The sequence below is a fragment of the Cnephaeus nilssonii genome, assembly GCF_951640355.1.
Source record: "Cnephaeus nilssonii genome assembly, chromosome: 11".
In the NCBI taxonomy this organism is placed as follows: Eukaryota; Metazoa; Chordata; class Mammalia; order Chiroptera; family Vespertilionidae; genus Cnephaeus; species Cnephaeus nilssonii.
In genome coordinates this window covers 54935908-54943979 of record NC_137082.1, presented here as the reverse complement: position 1 = coordinate 54943979, position 8072 = coordinate 54935908, and positions in this window count along the sequence as shown.

Genomic DNA, 8072 nt, shown 5'->3' with positions numbered 1-8072 from the left:
AGCAATAAATGTTACAAAACTTAATCTGAAAGATGCATCATATACTTTATAAATTCCTACTGTTCAGTGCCACCATCACTGCCCCTCCCCAGGGTTCTTACTCGCTCCTTCTCCTTCACTTCTTATAGTCAATCATTCACAAGCCTCTTTCCAGCTTGGGTTTGTCCCTCGTTCTCAGTTTTAACACCACGTCTCAGAGCCAAATCCCTATCAAGTCCCATATAAGTTACTGCAGCAGCCTCTTAACTGGTCTCCTCATTTTCAGTTTATCCCACAGACTGCTGCCAGACTTGTCACTGCTTTCATCATCCCTCTCCCCTGATTAAGGCTCTACACTATTGCCCTATTTTGATTACTTCAAGTCTGGACTCCTTAGCCTGCTAACAACGAGCTTTGCTTAATAAATCACATTTTCCCATTTTCTCTCATAGAGCATCCCATTCCACATGTCCTACTTCAGCAAACAGCTTTCTTCATCTCTCGTTTACTCATAGACTTCCATCTTCATGTCTTTCTATGCTGGACCCTCCCTGGAGAATCTCGTCTCTTCTCCCCCAACCCACACGATGCCTTTCCTTCCGTAGCTGAAGATTTCCTGCACTCACCCCAGTCCACAGCACTCTGTCTTTTATGTATAACACTTTGGACTATCGTCTGCATTTACCAAATTACTTTAAATAAATAAAAAACTGCCTTAAGGTTGTTATGTAGTTGTTCTACTTACATATATATCTTCTCTCCTCAGCTGGTCTCTTTTATCTGCTTTTTATTCCTAAATATGTCTCGTTGGATGCATATTGGCATTTGATTTTCTAAAAGAAATGAACAAAATCAGAACCATATCAGATTCCATACACTTATTTTCATGTGTTTTGCTTTTATACGCTCATGCTGGTTCTTAGAGTGGGGTTAGGGTTTGAATGTTTTCATTTTATTGATAAAATTCTACATTGTTTTAAAGTATACCTTTGTTCCTTATGTTTATGGCCTTGTAATTTCCATTAGGTGCTTAAGTGAAACAATTATGAGATGCAGATCACAGGCTAAGCTTAAGGTGAATGAGATTAAACCAAGAAAGGGGAGGAAAAAGTAAAAATTGTCTTCACTAGGATCTGTGGCCTACCCTCATTGGATTTCATTCACAACAAACTTGAAAATATTCAAATCCACTCCTTTAGAACATGGTGCAGCTGTCTATTTGAATTTGTTTCCACCCTGGCTGAGCTATTGATAATTGATTTATGTACCCTGTTTTCCATGATACTGGATATCATTAATCTTAAGATTCACGATAAGATATTGTGTACAGTCAAACAAGAATAGTTAGCTTAAGTCTAGACAAGCAAAAATAAAGAAACCACCAGCAAAGATGAGTTAGCTTAAAACCGACTTTCAAAATCCATTTGTCTTAGCAAGAAACTGGGCCTTGAAATTCAGAGGCTCAAGTTAGCTATTAAAGATTGTAAATTTGGGCTGATGCCATGAATAGAATTGGGGCTCAAACATTGTACTCTTAGGAATGCTGAAAAGCATGCTGAGGGGTGAGGACTGTTTTGGCAGATATTCATGTCCATCTGCTCTGAGAGGATAAGGAACTTTTGGTCTTTATCTGCTGGGATTGGTTTGTCAGTTCCTGTGAAGCTCAAGAATGGAAAAGGTAGTGATGAAACTTGTTCAGGTGGCAGACACCTGGAACTCAAGGTTCTCTCTGCGGAGCACACAGTGGTGTTGCAGAGGTGGGATAGATGCTCTCCAGTCCTGAGGCCTCTTCTGAGGCAGCTCTTTAGTCAAAGGGCCTCCCCTGCAGTCAAGTTGCAGCCATATGATTAGTTCTGGTCAAAAGAATGCGGGTGAAAGTGATGGCCTCCATTTTCAGGTCTGGCCAACCTCTCCAAGGAGTCCCTTGGCTTGCTTTTTCTCTTTGCATGCTGACAGCTCAGATGAAGAAAATCCAGTGGAAACTTTGAAAATAGAATCTGGTAGAGCCACAAGATGGAAGGACCTGGGTCCTGGAATCACTGTGTGGAATGCTGCCCACATAACACCTTCAATAAACAGAGAAATGAATGCAAAATATACTTTGATTGACTTAAGCCCCTGAGGTTCTGGTGATGTTTGCTACCATCTATTAGGTTGGTCAATACAAATAATAATATCATTAACTCAAAATTTAGAACAGTTGTAATAAATATTTACTTGTTCAAGAATAAATTTAAAATCTACCAAATTTAATTTAATTTGGCAAATCGCTGATTAATAACTATTCATGTGTAAATACTGCTACTGCTAATAATAATAATAATGCCAAGATTTATATACTATATTGGGACTATAATGGAGAAGAAGGCAGAATATCTTACTGGAGAGGGCTGTAAAATATATGAGCAAATCAACAGTGTGTTATGAAGAAAATTAAGCTCTATAACATAAAAGGGATTGACTGATGTCAAACCTACCTTAGATGAGTAGCCAGGAAGGATCACTCTTTGAGAAGGTGACAATTTAAGTTGAGCGTTGGATAAAGAGAAAGTGCCAGTCATGTGGTTATCTGGGGGAAGAGCTGTCTGCATGGAAAATCCAGCATGTGCAAAGTTCCTGAGGCGGGAACAAAGTTGGTGTGTTCAAGAAATAGGAAGAAGTCTTGTGTGGCTGAAGCTTGGTGAGATGAGTGGGAGATGGGAGAGGGTAGTAGTGCCAGGTTATGTGTGGCCTTTAGACCAGTTTAAGTTTGTATTTTATGCAAAGAACACTGGGAACCAGTCACAGGTTTCACAGGAACCAGTCACAGGTGTGTGTGTGTGTGTGTGTGTGTGTGTGTGTGTGTGTGTGTGTGTTTAAATCACTGGTTGCAGTTTGAAGAATGGATTTTAGAGAGAAAACAGGAATGCCAGGCAGGATGTTAAGCAGTGGTTCTAGAAAGAGATGATAGTGACTTAAATGAGTATAACATCGGATGGATTTAAATTTGAGATGAAAGGATGATTTTTCAGATGGGTTGAACACGAGCAGTCGAGGAAAAGAAGAATAAAGATTTATGAATTAATTCAACAAATGCTGATTTAACATTTACTATGTGCCAGGCACTCTTCTAGACTCTGAAAATAGAGCAGGAAACAAAGAAGATCAAGTCCCTACTCTCCTAGTCCTTACCCTCTTGTAGACAGAAACTGAGAGTAATAAACAACACATGTCAGGTAGTGATAGTGAAGTCAAGTAACACATCTTGAGGGGATAAAGAGTGACAAGGATGCTAATCCTGGATTACAATCAGAGGAGTCCTCTTTGATGGGTGATATTTGAGCAAAGAAGTGAGGAAGTAAGCCATGCTGATCTCTGAGGCCAGGGTGCTCCCGGATGAGGAAACAGTGGGTGCAGTGGCACTGGGGTGGAAGTGCACGTGGTGTGTTGGGAGGAGCAGCGTGGAGGGGGTGGAGTGAAATGAGAGGAAGTGGGAGGAGACGAGGTCATGCAGAGGTAGGTGGGTGGGAAAATCATAGACGAAGATCAGGATTTAGATGTTATTTGAGATGGGAAGCCATTGGAGAATTTTGAATAGAGGAACAGAAACAGGGAGACCAGCAAGAAGGCAAGAGACTTGACAAGTTATGATGGTTTTGTTTTGGCTACAGGTTGGATGCTGATGCTATTACTGAGAAGGGGAAGATAGAGGGAGAAATAAGGGAAGAAAAAAAAAAAATCAAAGTTCTGTGCAGAACAGATTAAGTTTGAAATGCCTATTAGACATACAATTAGAGATAGCAAGTAGATAGCTGGATAGTTGAGTCCAGAACTCAGGAGAGGGGTCAGGACTAGAGATATTTGTTTGAATTGTCAGCCTAGAAATGGTATTCAATGCCTCGGGACTTGATGGATTGCCCAGGGCAAGACTGGAGATGGGGAAAAGAGCTGAGGGTTGGCCCTGGGGCTCTTCTACTTTTAGAAGTAGCACAGAGGGGAAGGGGAGGGGAAGAGGCAGCCTGTGAGGTGGGGTCAAAATTAGCAGAGTTGAATGTTACAGAAGCCAATGTTTCAAATTAGAGAGTTCAACTGTGTCCAATGCTGCCAAGAGTCAAGAAGGGGGAAGACAGAAAAGTGACGCTGGGTTTGACACTGTGAGGTCACTTGGTGACTTTGCCAGGTAGGAGTGAGAATGAAGATGAAGATATGGACAAGAGACAAGAAAAACTCTTGAGACAAATTTTGCAGCAAGGAAAACATCGAAATTGGTAGCAACTGGAGAGAAATGCAATTTCCTCAGATCAAACTCTCATTTTTCTCAGTGTATCTGATCTCTCCAAGATGTTAGAGGAAAGCATCATATCACACTGTGTTACACCAATTTGTACAGAGCCAGTGGCTTACAGTATTGTTTCTTTGAAATATATTTTTATTTTAAGAGGATGAATTTTGTCTTTTGTGTAGTAGATAGCCTAATATCTGTGGGGTACCTAGAATGAATGAATATTCTGGCTAAGACCAGCTCTGCAGTGTGTGTGTGTGTGTGTGTGTGTGTGTGTGTGTGCGCATTGTCTTCAAATCTAGTGGGTTGGAAATCTTCCTGACAATCTGTTAGGCATCAGGGATTTTTATCTCCAGATGGGTGCCCCATTTTTCTTCTTGATAACCTCTTACTAATGAAGAGCCTGGGATGGGAGTTCCATTTACAAATGGTGAATCATTAGAAACAGATTTGTAGGCGGAGTAGGATCTTCCAGCAGCAGAGCCTCACTTCTGAGGCATGCAGTCTGTTTCCTGCACGGATGGGCCCTGTGAGCAGACCTGCGGGAGGGAAGACAACTCATTACACATGTACACCCCCACATCGCAGCTCTGACTACAAGCCTTCATTAGAAAGCCTGAGGGCAAAAGGACAGGCACTCCATTAAAGATCGCCTCTCAGGTCCCTGGCCTTACCTCTCTTCCTTACCTCCTTCCTTAGCAGTGATCTGTGAGATGGAAACGTTTCCTTCTGTCACAGCCAGCAGTTGTGAAGCATGGCTTACCCTTTCGGCTCTCTTGGCCCAGCCCCGGGCCCCCTTCCTGCTTGTCCTCTATGAAAACAGCCCTCGGGGTTTGCTGCCCTTCACTCTCATGCCCAGACTGAGGGTGACTCTGCCGCTGCTCTGAGACCGGGTGCTTTCCTGTAATTCTGAGATCGGCACTGGAATCTCAGAATTTACTATTAGATTTCACCTTCTCAAGTCCTAGGCTCTCATCCCTATGACATTTTGACTGGCCAGTTCGTCTTGCCCAGCTTCTTTCTTCTAAATGCTCACCAACTGACTCTCCCAGTCACTTTTAAAAAAATATATATATTTTATTGATTTTTTACAGAGAGGAAGGGAGAGGGATAGAGAGTTAGAAACATCGATGAGAGAGAAACATCAATCAACCGCCTCCTGCACATCCCCCGCTGGGGATGTGCCCGCAACCAAGGTACATGCCCTCGACCAGAATCGAACCAGGGACCCTTCAGTCCGCAGGCCGACGCTCTATCCACTGAGCCAAACTGGTTAGGGCTCTCCCAGTCACTTTTTATCCCATCGCCAGAGTTTCTGAATCTTCAGTCATTCACGTACCTCCTTTTTGATGGGGTTTTTGTGTGTGTGTGCCTTGTCTATGCACCACCAATGCTATTATTTACCTAAAATGTTTTGCTTTAACTGACCTCACCATTCTACTTCAGTATTTATTTAATAAGGAAATTTTGTTACTTTATAAATAGAAATTCATGGCAAATACAAAATGAATTCAAGTAAAACACCAAATTTGTGTTATCAAATTCTAGTTGTATGCTTATTTATCAAAGGTTCAGAGTCTGCTCTCTCACTCTTTTGAAAAAGGGAAATTATCGCCTTGGCCAGTGTGGTTGGTTGGGCGTTGTCCAGTGCCCTGGGAAGTTGCTGGTTAGGTTCCCCCTCAGGGAACGTGCCTGGGTTGTGAGCAGGCATGTGGGAAGCAGCCAATGGATGTTGTGCCCCCGCCTCTCAAAAAAGGACATTATCAAATATTAGAGAGCTATTAAATATAGCTCAGGACCACTGAAACTTTTTCCTGTCACAGCCTGAAAGATGGAAAGAGAAGTGTGGTTTTTACAGCACTATGAATGTACTATAAGCCACTGAATTGTACACTTATAAATGGTTAATTTTATCTCCATTATAAAGAAGAGAAGTGAAAGAGGATAACTTTGATTTAGTCACTTACTCTCATATTGTGGTGTGCTCAAAACCTTTTCTCCCTCATTTTGGCAAGACACTGTACCAGGAAAGATGTGATGCTTATAAGGCACGTGGTTCAGTCTCAGAGGAGCTTTGCTGCCAGAAGAACACAGCCGGTTGGCTAACACAATTTTAAACCAAGCCCATGCCTTCACCGAACTTCTTGAATAAAGCAGGATATATGGCTAAATACTCTCCTATAGTCCATATTGTTTCCTTTCCACTTCTGGAGCCTGTCATGTGTCTGAACCTGAATAATTAGCCTTCCAGAACTTACATTTCATATAAACATGGTAGTACCTATTTCATTCTGTTCTTGTGAGGATTGCGTGAGAAAATCATGGAATAACCTAGCATAGTTCCTGCGTGGAACCTGCCCCTTCCCCACCTTCACTCTGTTGAAGAGTATTATGGGGGCAAATTCATATGGATGGTTTATGAATGATTTGATGGTGATTTGCTAGAAATGCTTACAATCCAAAAATGTAGTAACTTAGAGGCTATGGAAAATAGTCACTATGAAGTATTTAGCCAATAAAAAAAAAAAGAATAAAAGAACGGATATTCTTCATGTTCAGAATCATTGATTGCTGAGATACGGTTCATCATTTGCATTAAGAAGCATTAAATAATTATTTGCATCCCCACTGGGTTTCTACTGAATTCACTTCTTGTACAGTTCTATATGCTGAGATTTTGCCAACCTTGCTTAATTAATTAATCTTCAAGTAAAACCAAAGCGTATTAACATTTATGGGATTTCCTTATGAAACCTCATCACTTCTGGTTCACTCGTGTTTTGCTGTTTTTAGTCATCATTATTTGTATTGTTGTGTTTGGCAGCAATCCTGGAAATACAATTTACTTTATGCTAAAACCATGTCTAAGAAAAAACTGTGACTCCACTGTGGAGTGAAATATGGCATACACTCCCTTGCATTGTGTTCTCGGTTTTGGATATACATCAAACTAGAAATGATGATTCTTTCAAACTTTAGAATTTGAGTGTGGGAGGTAGGGAACTTTCAGATGCCACAAACACACTTTCAAAAGCATTTCGGAACCAGTCTTCTCTCAGAAGAGAAATACAATTTGATTCTCTAATCTTTTTAACTAAAAAGAAAGGTTTTTAAAAAAGCCACTGGGGTGGGGAAAAGGAAAAAGGCTTCTTGTGGCATCTGAAAAGATGAGCGAGATATGCTTTTGTATGCCTGAAGCATAGTTTGGCTCATGGAGTAACTGAAGCCATATGAAGTGTTTTATGATAGGTTTTACAGTTCATTAAACTTTGACTTACAAGGAGGCTCTTTTAACCCGAGTTTCTGAGGTAGGCTTTTTTCCTCCTCAAATGAAATGATCTAGAATGAGAATTGAATGTTAAGCAAATTAAAGTGAGTTGGAGCTTCCTGTTTTAGGCTTTTTAGCGGTGTTCTCAGCAGGCAGGAATACTTGTGTAAATCTTTCACTCTCTTTCTTTGAGCATAGCAATTCACTTCTTTTTTAAAAAGAAATATCTGAATACCTACACCTGAAAAATATTTGTGGATATGCATACCTGGCGCTGATGTTCAGCGTCTCCCTGGACTCACCATTATTGATCAGTGAATTTTGTGCATGGGTAGGGTCCCTAGGCCTGGCCAGAGATCAGGGCCAACCAGGTTCCCTGCCTCCCCACCTACCTGCCTCCTCCTTCCCTCACTCCCTCAGTGCCCTGCTGCTGCTGCTGGTAGCCCGCCATGATCCGCGCCGCCCCCTGGTGATCAGCACACATCATAGCGAGTGATTGAACTCCTGGTCTCCTGGTCAAAATCTCGAGGGGACACTTTGCATATTAGCCTTTGATATTTAGAC